At 41.7% G+C, this 18,349-nt stretch overlaps 1 protein-coding gene across 1 annotated transcript in view; it reads left to right on the top strand.

The window, feature by feature from the left end:
• The first annotated feature begins 3,981 nt into the window (after window positions 1–3,981).
• CERS3 (ceramide synthase 3) overlaps window positions 3,982–18,349 on the top strand; it is a 127,216-nt gene continuing 112,848 nt past the window's right edge. Inside the window, exons 1-2 of the mRNA XM_017847919.1 lie at window positions 3,982–4,439; window positions 11,496–11,583. The gene's annotated coding sequence lies outside the window, so the exon portion shown is untranslated. The remainder of the gene's footprint in view (window positions 4,440–11,495; window positions 11,584–18,349) is intronic.

The raw sequence follows: 18,349 nt of genomic DNA, 5'->3' as shown, positions 1-18,349 counted from the left end.
CGCACGCATGGGAAAAGTTGGGGGGATGAAGAACCCGGAAGTGCACCATCTTGCCTCCGTTCATCCAAACACTCCTGAAGCTTACATGGGGGAGAGGCAGATAAGAGATACAGTAAGTTAGAAGGTGACAGGTGACGTGGAGGAAAATGAAGCAGGAGAGGGGCTGGAGTTTGTAGGGAGGGAGGCCCCCAGGGGAGTCTGGATGCAGGAAAGCACTTGTTCTCCTACTAATTTGACAACAGAGGGTCTTCTCCTTAGTTTTCTCACTTTGTCAACAAATGGCCTCTCAGGTCATCCGGCAGAGAGGCTTTCAACCCTGGGCCAGGGTGAGTGTGGAAGCGGAGTGGATAGGGGAAGGGAAGATAAAATTCACGTCCTCTCATCGTATAATCCATGTGGGGATCTGGAGGAATCATTGTGTCAGGGAGGGAAGATGATTTTGTGACAATAAGACATAGGCTTCCAATTTGATTGGGGCAGGTATTGATCCAGGGATATAAAGATGTCTAAATCATGTCCCTTGAGAATTCCCAGTGTAGTGGGGAACCACTTGTGAAGACATTTGCTTGTTTCATATTATCCCACAGGAGTCTTTCCACACACTTCTTTAAAGAATGCAGTTTGGTCTTACTCTGTCACCCAGTTTGGAGTGTATTGGGTGGATTACAGCTCCCTGCAACCGTGACTTCACGGGCTCAGGTTATCCTCCTTCCCATGTAGCTGGGACCACAGCTACCATACCCAGCTATTTTTATTATTATTATTTTTTCTTGTAGAGACAGGATTTTGCCATGTTGTCCAGGCTGGTCTTGATCTCTTGGACTCAAGCAATCCTCCTGTGTTGGCCTCCCAAAGTGCTGGGATTACAGGTGTGAGCCACTGCACCTGGTAGTTTGGTAGCATTTTGACTTAAATTTCTGTCTGTGAACAAACAGCATTTGAAAGGTCTATGAAAATGATAAGATAAAACATGAGAGGAAAACAGTTTGTTGATAGTAAAACCTCAAAAGTTTTGCCAGTTAGGTTAAGAACAATAAGTCCAAAACTGTATTTGTTAAGTTTCTTGGAAGGGATTCCTTCCTTTGAGGGAAAAGTCGGTTGATTCTTATATTTTCTTCTCTACGAAATTAGGTTAAGGATAGGCTGAAAGCATAAAATGCATCTTAGAAGTTGCCTGCTTCCCCTTCTTCCCCATCTATACCCATGCAGCTATGGGACCTCTGCCCTTGGTTAGGAGAGCTTTTGGCGCAGTACCTTGCTGCTGGCGCCCAGAGTCAATTTTCCTGCATCTGGCTTACTGTGTTTTCCTCTTCTAGTTCCTAAGTGGCCCTCCAGAACCTTGACTGGGTTTGTCTCTGGTCTACACTGCTCCTATCCCTCTCCTTCCCAATTTACTATGTGAAAGTCACCAAGTACACGCTTTGTAATGCACCCCTACTGCTCCCAACAACACCTCTCCACTGTCATGCTTAATTGTCTACATTTCATTTGTCAGAGGTCTGGTGTTCACTTTTTAAAATGCAGTGAACCATTAACATGCTAATAAGTGGCTTAATATCTATTCATGAAGATTCACAATATAAAACTGATTTAATGTCTCAACTCACTGCTTCAGTTTTCTCATAAAATGAAACAGCTAAGTACTACCTAGGAGAAATGACACCCACATGCATGCATCTTGCTCTTTCCTATAATGCTTCCTGGGGTTCTGTCTTTTCTCTTAGCAATACACTGATACATTTATGGTGAGGCACAAGTAAGAAAGAGAAGAAAAAAGGAATCAACTTAGGAATCCTTGAGAGAACCATATTTGTTTTTGTTTTCAACTCCACACACGGCCTATTTCCTGCCCTTGGTTATTTTCCTCAGAGGAGCTATGGAGGAGATGACTAGACTTACAAATAGATCCACAGCTCCCACAAAGTCTTCACCAGCAAACCCTCAAAATTCCTCACTGTCATCCTTCTAGCACAAGTTATGAAATAGTCTCATTTTTACATCTTATCCCTGAAGAAGAAGGAAGAATTACACCTTGACGGTGACTCAAAAAAAGACAGCAGATGCTGACGGGGTTCTTTTGATTAAACAGGAGTTATAGAACTATGTCTGAATAGTTCCAATTTGATTTGGACATTATATTTTATCAGCAAATAACATGTGTTTCATTATAGAAGTGACTAAAACAAAGCATGTAAACGTGGTTCTACAATGTTGGGTTTGTTTGTTTGTTTGAGACGGAGTCTCGCTCTGTTACCCAGGCCAGAGTGCAGTGGCGTGATCTTGGCTCACTGTAACCTCTACTTCCTGGGTTCAAGGATTTCTCCTGCCACAGCCTCCCAAGTAGCTGGGCTTACAGGGGCACACCACCACACCCACATATTTTTTTTTTTGTATTTTTAGTAGAGATTTTTTGTATTTTTAATAGAGATTGGGTTTCACCATGGTGGCCAGGCTGGTCTCAAACTCCTGACCTCGAGGGATCCTCCCACCTTGGCCTCCCAAGTGCTGGGATTACAGGTGTGAGCTACTGTGCCCAGTTTCATTCCCCAGTATTCTTTTGGCTTGTTTAATTCTGAGAAAGAGAGTCCAAAATAGGGTTCAGGAGCATTCTTTTCCAAGATATCCCTGGAGTGAAAATGAGTGTTGGATGATCACAATTTGGGGTACTAATTGTTTGACCAGTATTGAACAGCTGAGCTCTGGGGATAGAAAGACATCTAAGACTTGTCCAGTGACGATTCCCAAAGTAGTGGGGAAGCAGATACAAAAATCAGACTTTCATTAGGCACAGAGGTGAGAGAGCAGCTCATGGCAAGGGCCCAGAAGCTGCTCAATGTTGTGTCTGGAATATAATGGGAAAGGGCAAAAGGAGGTCCTGGAGCAGCAGGTTGCAACCAGGCCATTGTGCCAAGGAGCCTGGTCTTGATCCTATAGGAGGAAGGTGGCTGTTAGAGTTTAATAAGCAGAAGAAAAAGAAATGAGAATGGGAACATGAGTTAGGTGACAATTGGATGAAGATGGACCAGACATAGAAAGCCTCATGTCAGGAAACCAATTCTGCAGTGATCTCCTGGCAGGAAATGAAGCAGACCTGAACTGAGCCTATCTCAGTGCTTTAAGTTCAACGCTTCTGCCAGATGGTTTTAAAAATGTATGAGCCCATTAATGAAAAAGAGAAAGTCTTCGAAGAGAAAGGCAGACTATGAAGCGTTGAGTGAGAAGTACCCAGTGAAAGGAAGGGCTTTTATCAATCTTCTCTCTTTGAACGAAATTCATTAGTGAAATCTGAGAAACTTTGGAGCTTCAATGAATTTGAAACTGGCATTTCCCTTTATCTGCATCCAGTCCATTTTTTAATTTGCGGTCATCTGTTAGCTGATGAAAAAGGAAAAATGTCTTTTAGCAGCTGAAGACAGCTAATGAGAATCAGGCTCTCAGAGTGGGCGGTACTGCTGATGTTTGGTTTATGAGTGATACAGGAATCAACTTGTTGAAGCTCTCTACTTGTCAAAGCACCTTTAAATAATCCAAGCCCAGAGTTGTTTCATCTTCAGGCAAGAGAAAGTGAAAATGGCTTCAAAGGTTACAACATCTCAAATGAACACTATGAAATGCATCCACACTTGCCTTTGAAATTATAGTGGTTCAAGCACATGGAGACAAGCAACAATGTTTATTTCCTGATACTAATGAACTTGTCTGTCTTTACCTATGATGATTGTTCTTAGAGACAAACAGATAAAAATGCAAATTATATCTGACTATTCTAAAAAGAAAAGATTGCCAGACTATTTTATTTTTTGGCGGTGTTATGATTAAAAAAAAAAGTGATTTTTTTTCTCAATTCCTAGGAAGATGGCAGATAAATCACATTCCTGTGGACCAATGCTCCTCAGTGGATGAGTTTTGTGGCATGGTGGTGATTTAGTTAGCAAGAGCCCTGCCTGTTTTCTGGAGAGTACTATACTTGTCAAACCAGCTCCTAGGACAGTGCAGGGTTGTGACTGGTGTTTTGGGGTTCTCTTTGCGCATAAGCCCTTTCCTTTCAATACAAACAGCAAGATCATCCTGTTCAGCAGTTAATGAATGACTGTGTGCACCAAAAGGCGACAACGATGAGGCAATTGATGCATTTGTAACTCAATGTCTGACTGAATTCCAGTTTTCTTTTCTCAAAGTGGCGAAACAGGAAGCAACATCCCATCAGGAAGAACCTGAGGTGCCATCCAGTAGCTTCACCTCACGTCACTGACTGCCCTCAGTCAGAAATCTCGACTTGCAACTTTGGAGGGTGGGTCTCTGAAGGAATTTCAGGGCTTACGCAGAGATGAGGTGTGTTGCTCTCTGAGGAGAACGAAGCTGGCTGGAATGCTGGAGGCTGCTCTCTGACTACACTTCACAAGCAAGGGGCACCTTTTGTGGACTGACATTTCAGAAAGGTAGGCACCATCTCGTTGATGTAGTTAGAATTTGACGGCTTTCAAAACCAAGGTGGCCGTGATTCCGTGTGTGAGCTTGTGGGTGTATGTGTGCCTGGGTGCGTGACAGAGAGAGGGAGAGGAGACAGAGAGTGGGGGAGAGGCAGCTAAATGAAGTCAGATGTTTGGGAGAAATACAGAAAAGACAGACTTGGGGCCCTTTGCTTTGTAGAGTTTTGCTTGTAAGTGTTTAGTAGTGGAGGGTAAATGTTGAGTCCAAACTTCCACTCCTGACCTGCATTGCTCTCGGGCGAGTTTAAACTGATTCATTGAGGGTTAGGAAGAATGGTTTGGGCAATGAAATCACATGCGCTGAATGCTCAGCATAGCTTGGTTTATTAGGAAAGCCCTGACTCCAGGTGGAATGAAAGGGGTCACTACAGATCTTTGCCAGGTGGCATGGCAAAGGCCATTTCAGACCGTCTCAGAGTGCCTTAAACTGAGAACAAGGTGGGACTTGCTCACCCCTAGTGGCAAGCCTTCCTAAGCTGCTTCTGTCCTGAGAGATATAGTGCTCAATGTCATGCCAGGAGGAATTAGCTGTTTAGTTCTAAGGCTGCCAGTCTCATGCAAAAAAAAAATGAAACAAAATCAAACTACTTTTCCTGATCCAAGCAAACGTTTAGCAAGAATGTTCTGTTAAGCGTTTTTATTTTTTTGAAAGCTTTACACAAAGCAGGGGAAATAAACCTTTAGGGCTGACCAGATAATGAATTTTAATTTATTCATTAACCCACAATGTTCAAGTGCCTTCTCTAAGTGAGTGTTTGACTTGAAACTTCACTTTTTCATTGCCTTCCCCCTACAAGCCTTTTGTTTTCTTAAAAGGGGTTTCCATTTATAATTTCATCAACAGAATTTCTGGAAAAGGGACAAATTCTTTAAAGAGAAAATAAGTATATGTTCATAAAGGTAATAATTGTGCAGTCCTCTCATTAACAATATTTCTGCCTTTTTCTAAAGTATCAATCAAATTGATTTACGTAAGTTTGAAGATCATTCTGGGCTAATAATAATCTACATTTACTAAGTCCTTGCTGTATGTTCATGCATTTTCCCATTTAGGGCTCATGATATGCCACTTTCAGATGAGGAATTGAGGCTTAGTGAGATTTACAGTGATACAGTAGGGATGTGAGAAAGCCACAGCTTTATTGCCTTTCTGCACACTAAGATATATGATTTCAGCCCATTCTATATTCCCATTCATTTCCATTAACCCCTCACAGGATCCTTGTTGTGTGGAGGGATTCCTGAAGCCATGATAATATTCAAACACTCTAACTTGGTATCTTATAACAAAAGGCCAAAATCAATCAATTTATCACCTGCTTCTGCTGCTGGGGGAAGGCTTGGTGTGGTGGACAGAACATTGACTAGAAAGACAGATCAAAATTCGAATTCCTGCATCCTGCTTACTAACTGTGACCCTGGCAAGTCACTGAAATTCCTTTTTTATTTTTTTTGTGATGGAGTCTCGCTCTGTCACTGAGGCTGGAGTGCAGTGGCATGATTTTGGCTCTCTGCAACCTCTGCTTCCTGGGTTCAAGTGATTCTCATGCCTCAACCTCCCAAGTAGCTGGGAGTACAGGCATGTGACACCACACCAAGCTAATTTTTTTTGTATTTTTAGTAGAGATGGGGGTTTTGCCATGTTGGTCAGTCTAGTCTTGAACTCCTGGCCTCAAGTGATCTGCCCACCTCAGCCTCCCAAAGTGCTGCGATTCCAGGTGTGACCCTGGAATCAGTGAAATTCTTCAGACCTCAATTTCCTTATTTATAAGATAATTATTATAACATCCATCAAACGAGGTTGTTTATTATAAGGCATAAAAAGGCAGGGTATGTCAAATGCCTTCCGTAGGACCTGACAGAGGGTAGGCCCTTGGTAAACAGTATTCATTTCTCCATTTTGCAGTGATTTCTTCATGCTCTTGACATGTTGGATCCTGTTCTAGGACTGGGGGTATCACCAGTGAACAAAGTAGATAAATCCCTGCCCTCAGGGAGTTGCCTTTCCACTGGTACTTGTTCCTTATATCCTAGTGTACTTTCTTGGGAAATCACTTTGTGATTATCTTCCTTTGTGGAGCTGATCCAGCTTTCAAACAGCCTCTTAGGCAAAGTAATGAATGTCCTATGCCAAAAATCCCCCAAAGCACAGTAAAATCAGGCAAAGAGCAAGAACATCAGATACTTCTTTTTCAAAAGTCAGTTTGTTGTGATAGGCCAGGAAAGTTATGTTTTTACACACACATACACACACACACACACACACACACACACACACACACACACACACACACACAGAGTTTATGTGGGTTTTCCCTGGCCTCCACACCACAGCAGAAGCACTGCCAGGAGCTGGCGGAGTGCTCATGGGAGGAGGGTGCTGGGCTGGCTCCAAGGGAGCTCCCTCCACTCACAGAGCATGGAGTGTATCGTGGCAACTGTTCATTTATCTTGGGCCCCAAGCCATCCACACGAGAAGCTTGGACTTTCCAAGCCCTCCCCAACACGAATTTAGGGATGCGATGCAAAGATTGACCTGCAGATGTATACCTTTATAAGGATGGATTTGGGACAAAAGCGATGGACGTATGTTTTGGCAAAAAGCCTTCAGTCAAGTTCATCAAGCAGGCCAGCTGGCGTCAAGAATGGTGTTTTGGCAATCTGTCTCTATATTTGAATCTGGAGAAACTGCAGATCATAGCAGAGAGATAGCAGAGGGGAACACAGGGAAGCTCTCTCTGGAATCAGCTGCAGGTAGATTCTTTTTTCTCCTGGAAACACCTCAACACACACTACAACAATCTAACTGATCTTATACAGGCCGAGTTTGTGGTTTTATTTACTGGGTGGACCTAGGATGACTGAAGAAATCCTTGTGCCAACCCTAGACAGACCAGACAGTTGGCAGTATGAAAGAAGGCATTCTAAAGTAGCAGGATTTATTTTCCTAAGTCCTGTGCAACAATCAAGTCCATCATTTTACAGCCATACTGTATGTACTGCCTTAAGATTTGGCCTTGTAGCTGGAATTTAAAATGATGAAAACAAATGAAGCTAAAAGTCTAATTAAAATAAATAAATTAGGGTTATGTATAAAAACCCCAATTGGCAAGTGAACGGAGAGATTAAGAATCTTTGACCTTGTACAAAACTGTAACAGCCACAGTTCTCCACAGGGCTTTCTGTTGATGGTGGACAGATGTTCAATTGTAAATGGGCTTCAGTTAGATCACTTCCAAAGGCTGTTATTATCATAATTTCAAGGCTGAGAAGTTCCATTAATAAATAGAAAATAGGTCTGATGAGATTTGACTTGGATGTTCATGAAACAAATTTTACCTTTCCCAAATATGAGAATTTAAAAATTCTCCATCTGTGAGTATCTTCTTGCTACTCAAATATAAAATTAAAGGGTTCTGGTTATTTATTTTTTGGCCTACCTGGCCACTGGAAAATCTGTGGAGATGATTTGTGCTGGTGTTGGGATTGTATGTTTCAATCTAATGGAAAGTTTCCTTTTTATTGTTTCCTGAGTTAAATCTTTAGGAAATACCAGGAAACTAAGATATTTAACCAAAATTCCCAAATCTGTCTGCTCAGGATTGGTAAACATACACTCACTCTCATACACACACATGTGTGCCTGTGTGCATGTGCATAATATGAAAACACAACCAAAAGATGCATACATTTCTCAGTAATGGGAAAAGTGTAAAATTCACAGGTAAGGCATATATTTAGGTTATTTGAAGAGGTAAAATATTACATTAAGGAGCTTGAAGCCATTTTTACTTACTATATTCATGTTCTAAGATGAAGTACCTAGTGAAGAAAAATCATGTGATAATCCATTTAATTCTCTGCTGGGATAAGGTCTATTTGTTTTATTTTGATTTCTTTGCCAGACATATTTTACTGGATAGTCAATAAATACTTGTTGATTGGATTGACCCTGACACAGCTGAACAATAAACTAATCATTTCAAAATTTAAGCAAAACATTCTGAAAGCATTTTCTTCAATAATGAGGATTACTTGACATTTAATAACTAACTTGGCTTCAATTTCTTCCCCTCAAAGTTTGTTTTCTTGTTTGACATATGATTAAAACTTTAGAAACATACAATATACTGATGCTGAACAAATGTCAAATTCTGCAGATTAGCAATTTTCATTTGTAATGTTCACATCACAGGATCATTACTATACTCCACTTTGGGTCAAAGTTACGGGGTTTCATAATGAGCTATTCCTATCCCATTAGCTGTAACTTGCTTTTCCTGGCTTGATTCCAACAGAGATCTGCCTTATGTGGAATTCTGGGCTATAACTAATTGTGTAAGAGTAAAACTTCAGAGCTGTTCTAGGATGACTATAAAATTGTATGCAACTTGAATTTTCCTAAGTGATTGTTGTGTAGATTACACTATTGCAGTGATTTTCAAACGTTTTTAACCATTACTGATAGTAAGAAATACTTTTCAGATCTCAACTTAGGACACATACACACACACAATTCTGAAATAATAGTTTCATAAAAACAATACCTATAGGTATTGATGTTTTCTATTTCATTTTATTACACTCTACAACATTTCTGGTCATAACCTACTAATTAATTTTGTGACCTACTGGTAGTGGTTCTCAATACTCTCTGAAATTTATAATCAACTAGGGAACAATAGACCAATGGAATGGACTAAGATGATAGCCAAAAAGCCTCCACAAATTTGGACCTTTGATTTATGACAACATTGGCACTACAGGAAAGGACGGCCATTTGAATATCCATGTATAAATAAATGAGTCTTGAGTCTCATCTTAAAATTCATGCAGCTCTAAGTATTAATCTAGATGTGATAGGTAAAACAATATAACTTCTAGATCTTCACTGTCCAATATGGCAGCTGCTAGCCACATGTGGCTATTGAGTACCTGAAATACTAGAACATTTAAAATTACATATGTTACTCCCATTTTTTTCCTACTGAACAGCATTGTTCTAGATGACAAAACAGAATATATGTATGACCTTGGGTAGACAGTGATTTCTTTTTTTTTTTCTTTTTTTTTTTTTGAGACAGAGTCTTGCTCTGTTGCCCAGGCTGGAATGCAGTGGCACGAGCTTGGCTCATTGCAAGCTCTGCCTCCTGGTTCACGCCATTCTCCTGCCTCAGCCTCCTGAGTAGCTGGGACTACAGGCACCCACCACTATGCCCAGAGAGTTTTTTGTATTTTTAGTAGAGACGGGGTTTCACCGTATTAGCCAGGATGGTCTTGATCTCCTGACCTTGTGATCTGCTCGCCTAGGCCTCCCAAAGTGCTGGGATTACAGGTGTGAGCCACTGCACCCGGCAATTTCTTAAACAAGATACAAAAAGTACTAACATGATGAAAAAGATCTATAAATTGGTTATTTTAAAAATAAGAACTTCTGTTTCTCAAAGCATACCACTAAAAGAGTGAAAGACAAACTGCAGGAGAGGAGACATTTGCCATGCAAATAACATGCAGGGAGTCATGCATATAACATGACTTGTTATGCATGTAACACACAAGGAATCCTATCCAAAACAGAAACAAGGCAATTCTGAAAGATAGACTATCACAACAGAAAAATGGGCAAGAGGTTTGAACAGGTACTTCACAGAAAAACATATTCAGAGAGCCAAGAAACATGAAACATACTTAACCTTGTTAGCTTTCTGGGGGAATGCAGATTAAAACTGCAGTGAAGTACCACTACACACCCATCAGAAAGGTGAAAATTTAAAAGACAGACAATATAAATGTTAGCAAGGATATGAAACCACTGGAACTCTCATACATCACTGAGAGGAGTGTAAATAGTCACAACAGCTTTGAAAAACTGTTCAGCAATATCCGTTAAGCTGAATATACATATGCCTTATGACCTGGCATTTCCACTCCCAGGTATGTGTTCTACAGAAATGCATTCACGTATTTACCTAAAGCATGTTCAAGAATGTTCATAAATGACACCTTTAAGTGTTATAATCCCAAACTCAAAAGAACCCATATTTCCATCAACAACAGAATGGGAAAACAGATTGTGATATAGTCATGGAATGGAATATAAAACGTCAATGAAAATGAGTTTGCTACTGTTACATGCAACAGCAGAGATGCGTCTCAGTCCTGAAAGTTGAGTGAAAGAATCCAGATGCCAAGGAATGTACTCAAAACAATTGTTTTTACATAAAGTTCAAGAACAGGCAACATGAATCCATGGTGGTGACAGGGAGAGACATGAGGAAGAGTCTGGGGTGCTAGTCATATTCTTTTGTGCTTTGTTACTTTACCATCTGTATGTTATACTTCAATAATTATATTACAGTGACAGTACAGCAGTGACAATACTGATACCAGGACTGTACCTTCAGAGATCTTGGTTTAGTTGATCTGGTTAGGTAGAAAGCATAGTCTAAAAATCTCTCCCAAGGAATTCACATGTAGAACCAGGGTTGGGAACCAGTGCACTAATGGTTCACGACTAGTCCTTTGAAAACCCATGTGCTATGACAAACTGTAATTTTTACACCAGGCTGTGCTAGGCCCTTATTATCTCTGCTCAAGTTACACTGACTTGAAGACATAATTCATATTGAGAAATGTTAGCAGCTTAAGGAGTCACAAATTTAACTGCCCTAGAAAGCCAGTCAGGTGCCTGAAAACAGTTGGCCAGGGGGTAACCATGTGTTCCATTTAAGGCCTGTGACTCCAGTGATTCTTGCCAATCTTCTGAGTTTCTGAGTGAAGCTGCAAATCTGGATTTCTATATGCAAATTCCTGAATTTTCAGTGTTAGCTGAAATTGTTTTAAAGCCCCATGCACCAGTCCAAACTGGTAGGCCCAACTTTGCCAGCACCAAGCTCTCCCATTGGTTTGAAACTCTGACTTAAGTTTTAGACCTATTATAGAAGGATGCTTACAGGCACAGTTGTATAGTATATTAATTATGTTTCTCTTTTTCTGTTTCTGCAGGGATGTTGTGAAACAAAAGGAGACATTTATATATATACATACATATAGTATTTGAGTTCCTCAATAGAAAGCTATCTTATACACTCAGGTAATTATCTTTATTTTATTTTATTTTATCTCTACTGTGTTTTCTTAACTATAATCTTGGGAAATTAACATCTGTGACTCAGAAGTTGATTATCTGGCACTGTTTTGCATATTCTGGGGACAACTGGAGTTTTGGGCAAAGCCAGTACCATGCTATTCTCTATGAAATACTATAGATTTGTATTTTTTCCTTTTGAGAGGGGAGATGCAGGAGAAAGCTTCATGTGATAGCAGCAGGTAGCAAAGAGCCATCATTTGGTGGCATTTGCTGTCTGTGCTCTGGTCTTCCCTCCCCCACAACACCTGCTGTTCTGATGTGAAGGAAGGAAGAGCTGGCCGTGCTGGGCAGGCCTCTAGCTTCCAGCATCTTACCTGTAAGGAGGAACTTTCAAAACCACATTCCTTCAAAATCATAAAATATGACCCCAAATGATTAAAAATGATCATTTGTATGAGGAAGTCATTCATGAAGCATGTTCACAAATATTGACTTGATGAAAGGCAAAGTCAGGTACATAGAGGGGAAGAGTTGCACTTTTACCGTTAATAGCTAAATTTGTGACTGGTTCTGTATCACCTTGAACAAGTTGCTTTATCTCTCTAAACGTCATTGTTCACCTGCAAATTGGAAGCATGAATAATTATTATTGTTGTAAGGATTCAATGAGTGGATGCTTGTGGGTGCAACATTGTAAGCTGTGGTATATACAGTTGTTTGTTATAATTTTAATCATCTCATTTACTTTTTGCAATGGTCTGTGAAAAGCTGGTGTTATTATTCCCAGTTTTCAGCTGCAAGAACCAGATATTCATGCTGCTGGATGTCTGATCCCAGGTCTATGCTCTCCCTGCACCAGCTGTGCTTGCTCACACAGAGCTTCCCCTCCTCCCCACCCTGCCCACTCCTAGTGGGACAGTGGAGGGCTCAGGCAGAAGGGGCTCCCATCCAAGGCAACACCCTTGGGCCTATCGTTTTCTACACCTTCTTACCAAAAGTTTTGCTAAACAGCAAAGGCAGTTCATCACACATGTATTTTCCCAGCCTGCTTTTTAGTGAAGGTGACAGTGGTGAACAGGTAGCCTAATAGGAGGAAGAAATACTTCCTGCTCACAAAGAAAGTGCTTGCTGTGGGAAGGAGCAGTCCAGTGGGACCTTTAGGAGTCACATAAGGACGTCTGTCTTGGTCATGCTATCAGCCCCTCTGGTGGCTACACAGCCGGAACAGATCTTTGGCTTCCAGAATTCATGGGACTTCTGGAGATTCAGACCTATCCCAAGGCCCTGTGAACAGGCCTACCCCTAACATTTGCAAGACACAGGGCAAGAATACAAATGGAGGCACCAGCCCTCAGCTGGGCCCGGTCTTTCCTCTCAGCTCCACTTATATCCTGCTCCGCTAGGAGCCTGGTGTGCATGTGTGTGGCCACTGCATGCTGCAATCCCTGCCTTCCCCTCCCCGAGTCTTATTTGGGCCTTCTCCAGGCCTAGCATTATACTGTGCTGTCATTTATAAGAGGGCAGACCTAGAAAAGGGCCCATGCAGGTCCTGGAAGTGGGCTCAGAGCTGCTCAGGCAGGGAATTCTAGGATCCTTAATCACCTAGCAAGTCTGGAAAGGTGGCATGGATGTGGGTGTGCATGTCTCCCTGAACCCATGGACTCCTCACCCAAGGGAGAAGTGAGGCCAGAGGAGGGCCAGAGTGGGGGTCTTTTAAATTAAGGCCAGATGTAAGGGTGGGGCTGCTCCTGAGGATCAAGCGCAGCATCCTGGTACACAGTTGGCACTTAATCATACCTTTGACTGATGTGCGACAGAGTGACAAAGGCTGAGCAATGTCAGAATTGCTGTGGAATATCTAAGTATTGCTCTTCTTCCACCTCCATGCTCCATAAACATCGATCTAGAAGCGTGGCAAAGGTTGGAGTGGCTGGGATTTCATAAGATGGCAGATGAGTGACATTCCTAACCTTGTGTGCTAACAGGAAGAGCAGTTTACTGAGAAACAACTTCACTGGGCAGGGAAGAGAAACAATCCAAGGCTCTCCCTCTCCCCAAACAAGAGGGCATCACTGAGGCTCAGATGGCTATCTTGGTATATTTTTAGAATCCATGTAGGTTTAGTGTCTTTTATATGTATATTCTAGGTAATAGTTGGTATATTTGAAGCTGAATATCATATGACCCTTCTGTTCACTTATTTTTTTCCAGAGCATTTCTTTTCTTTAGAGCAACCTAAAGATATCTATATTTAAATTTCATGAACATGAATAACATTGAGGAACTCTGAGTCCCCTCACATAGCACCTGGAGCTGCTGCTGGAAGGTGGGGATGGTAGTGAAGGGGGTCAGAGTGGTCAGTTCAATTCCAAGTCCACTTCCATCACTGTCTCATCTCCAGCGTTCTCCGCCACAAAATCTGGACTTGTGATTCACAGTAGCACTTTGGCCAAGTATATTTTTTGGCAATTTTTTTTTTTTTTCGAGACAGAATCTCGCTCTGTCACCCAGGTTGGAGTGCAGTGATACAATCTTGGCTCATTGTAACCTCTACCTCCCGGGTTCAAGTGATTCTCCTGCCTCAGCATCCTGAGTAGCTGGGATCACAAATGCACACCACCACGCCTGGCTAATTTTGTATTTTTAGTAGAGATGGTTTCACCATGTTGGTCAGGCTGGTCTCGTACTCCTGATCTGGTAATCCGCCCGCCTCGGCCTCCCAAAGTCCTGGGATTACAGGCATGAGCCACCACGCCCAATCTGGCGGAATTTTTTAAAATAAAATATCCAATAAGTCTTAAAGAAAGCATTTTAAGAAGAAGGCTTAGGAACCCCATGACCCCAGATAAAGATCAATAGAGGAGAATCAGAAGATCACATTGGCACATGTTTGACTGATCCCCCAGGGAAAAGGAGCTGATCATGTGCCTGGTGTAGTGTTGAGCTAGGAAATCCTGTGTATGTTATTAGCACAGTATCATCTCACATTCATACCAGCTGATTTTCACTAATAGGCAGAGAGATGATGTGAAAATTGTGTAAATGCATATTGACAGAAATTTAAGGATACTCCTTTGAAAGAATGTATATTTGAAAAGTCTGGAAATTTTATTTTTAAATAATATGTTACATTTTCAAACAATATGCCCAAGACTTTTTCTGCCAGACATCTTTGTAAGCGAAGTATCTCTAAATTCAAAGTCATAGATTTAATCATTAATCAAAAAATGGAATAAATGAAATTTTTTCTCTAATGTTCCAGGCACTGCAGATATTCTGTATGAGCCATGCTCTCTCTTTCTCTCTCTGTCCTTCTCTCTCTCTCTGTGTCCTTCTCTCTCTCTCTGTCCTTCTCTCTCTCTCTGTCCCTGTCTCTCCCTGTCACTCTGTGTGTGTGTCTCTCTCTGTCTCTTTCTCTTTGTCCCTCTCTCTCTCATTCTGTGTTTGTCTTTGTCTATCTCTCTGTCACCCCCCTATCTATTTAAAATCGGGGTGTTATACATTTTTTTCTTTAAGAGGGTTCTTGCATTAGACAGGGCTAGACAGAAAAGATTAGCCTGTTTCCAGTGTGAAGTCTTATGGTTTATTTTCTCTTGGTGAGTAATTAGCAAGGGCTGGTGATCACTGACAGAGGGAGCAGCTGCCCTGGCCAGAGAGATGAATGACCAATCCCCATTTGCTCAAGGTAGAAAACAGTAACTATTCCAACAGGTGCCTAATCCCCCAGCTCAGTGCCATTGGCCCTTGGCCAGAGATATTGCTCTGACTTTTCTCGTGATTTCAGAGTCTGAAAAGAAAGCAGTTGAGACTGTATTTGGGGGATGTTTTTCTGCACTCCTTCACCATTTCCCTGCCTCTCCTGTAGGCACTCATACCCGCTGCACCCCACCCTCCTCCAAGAACTACTAGAATCTTTGTCATCCTGTTCTTTTCCAAGGGGTGCTTTATCTTGAGGGGGCTGTACAACAGGAAATGCTGACTGCAAACATTACATAACAAAAACTTATTTTAAAATATTAAAATTTGGAGCTTGCTTCATCAGCGTACCTTAGTAACCCCAAATCCTTTCCTAAAAGTGACCCAGCTTCCTCTTTATCTGTGGGCGAGAGACAGATGTTCCAAATTCCTTTTTGATCAAGAGGTGGCCTCACACCCTCCTCTAGGTCCTACTCTTTTTCATAAAATGATTCCTTTGGTGGCACTGCCCAAGCAAGTTTTATGAGGTAAGAAATCCTGCTGTCACTGAGGAAATGAGTCAACCTGCAAGTGACACTATCCCTCAGAAAAGCCACTCCCCCACCAACACTTGGTCAGGCTGACCTAAACCCTGATCAGGGTATTGTAGGAAAGGAGGGACTGCTGGCTGGCCATCGTGCCACTTGGAAGGCACAGTGCCATTGATGAGGAAATGTAAATAGTGACTGCAGTACCAATGCCAACAGTATATCGGGCACTTGCCATGTGCCAGGCATTACATTAGGTAATTGAGACACACGATGTATTTTATTTAATCCTAATGTAGAACTTACAAAATAAACATAAAATGTTGTGTCTATTTTTACAGACTGACTTGCCCAAGATCCCTTAGCTATTCAGTGACAGGACTGACCTTCAAACTGGGCTTCCTGACTCCAGAACCACAGTTTTAAGTTTTCAGGCTTTGTGAGGAATTCAGGGCTTAGAAAACATCGCTTGCTCTAAGCCATGTAGTTGGAAAGTGGTGAAAATGGCATTCAGATTCCCAAACTCCTTTTATTAGCAAGTCACTAGGTCCTGGGTTCTCACATGTCCTGTCCTGGAAATCCTACTCCCATTTGCTGGAGTTGGGAGGGAAATCTGGGCATTCTCCCGGGTAAGGCCCATCTTTGGAAAGCTTGGAACCACCTGACACTGCAACACAGACTCTCCAGGACCTGTCCCTGGGTATTTTACTCAGCACAGTTGGTACCCATTATGTGGGCTTTCCTTACTGAAAGATGGCTGTGAAACCAGTTATCTTTATCCAGTAGTGAGAGAGATAAGAACATGATGGGGGAGGAGGCTATGAAGCCATAGGAAGTTCTCCCATTTCTCTCTCTGAGGAATCTTTTAAAACTTAGTATTTAATTTTATTGTTTAAACCAGCCTGACATCTGATTCTTTCCTGTGCCTAGTAGGGGAGGATAATAAGATGAGGTTACTACTTAACACTTACCCAGCTTTGTGGGTTACTGTGTTCAGGTACGTCTGTATACCTAATCTCCCTTAGTCCCATGACAGGTCTTTGCAGTAGGTGGAATTAACCCCATTTAACAAGCCAGTAAACAAAGATTCAGAGAGATTGAGTTGCCTGAGATCACTCAGCTACTAAGTGACAGGACTGGCCCTCAAACCAGGTTTCCTGACTGTAGAGCCACCGTTCTCTTGAAAGATTTTAGGCTCTATGCAAGACTTATAGCTGCTTGTGGTATGTGAAGTGCTGCATTCACTCATTTTTGTTTGTTATTTTTATTGTATTCATCAATTGCCAGCTTGCAATTTGTATAACGGCCTCACCCACCCCTTTCTAACTGGATAAGGTGACGGGAAGCCAGTGCAGCACCCTTGAGTGGCACACAGGAGGTCTTTGCAGACACTAAGGCAATCCTTTAGTCCCTCAAATGGGAAAACTGAGACAGAACCAGGTGACTCACCTTAGGCCCTTTGTGACTCACTGGCAGCAGGTTCCCAATTCCTTTGCTCTGGCCTGGACCAGTCACTTGTGCCCGACACTAATAACAGGGTAATTTGTGAGGCACGATGTGTTCTCCAGGCGAGGGAGGAGAAGGTGGTCAGTGGAGAGGAGCAAGATGTTTACCAGCAATTGGAAAGGAAATGCTGACAGGATGCTACTTGGATTAACATTTCTTAATGTTGCAACACCATTGCCTACTTACCCAGCCACCAATTTACATTTTAGATTCCTAAAGTGAACCATCAAAAGGTGGGGAGGGGAGTTCTACCTTTGGAAACAGAACTATCAATCTTATAGTGTTCCTCCCCATCACCTTGGATCCCTTTTTTTGGAACCCTAAGATTTACATTCTTCTAAGACATTTCTGTTCTGTAACTTTGCTTTACACCCCTCTGATTTCAGTTATACTTGTTTTTTTCTGCAAATTCCTATCCACATTACCAGTCTAAGTCAACTTCCTGGCTCACTTACCACCCTGGGTCCTGAGTGGGCCTTTGATAATCTCTGTCGAGGTAATGATCAGGCCAAGACGAGCCTGAGCAGATTAAGGTGAAGGGGCCTTGGGAGAATTACATTTTGGTGAGCACTGCCTCCTGGAAAGCCATGTGCTATTGTGTCTTTATTACCTCCACACTGTAAAGTCAATTTACAGGTAGATTTCAAGAGCCTGTCTTCCTACTGACTAAGGGAGTACACTTTGTATTTTCTCTGAAGTTGTTAAAATCCAAAAGATTCCAGTAGTTAGCTGTTTGTGTGAGTAAAATGGCTGTGATAAGTTTTTATTTAGGTAGCAAACTTGCCTTACTTCAAATCAGTTTAATCCACATATTATCTGTGTGAAGGCATTAGCTTTTGTATATGAAACATTTACTATAAAAAATTAGCCTCTTAAAATATTAATGTGAAACAAATCATCATTTGGTCAGGGGAACTAAGTGTGTATTGGAAAACACTGGCTTTCCTGGCTTTACTCAGATAAAGCAATTTTATTTCCCTGGGACTCAGTTTCATCATATTTATAGCATTGGGCTAGATGTTGCATGATTTTAGAATAAA

This window comes from Rhinopithecus bieti, unplaced genomic scaffold, assembly GCF_001698545.2.
Source record: "Rhinopithecus bieti isolate Rb0 unplaced genomic scaffold, ASM169854v2 scaffold_30906, whole genome shotgun sequence".
NCBI lineage: Eukaryota > Metazoa > Chordata > Mammalia > Primates > Cercopithecidae > Rhinopithecus > Rhinopithecus bieti.
The sequence above is the reverse complement of the archived record's forward strand: the minus strand, read 5'-3'. Positions and strand labels throughout refer to the sequence as shown.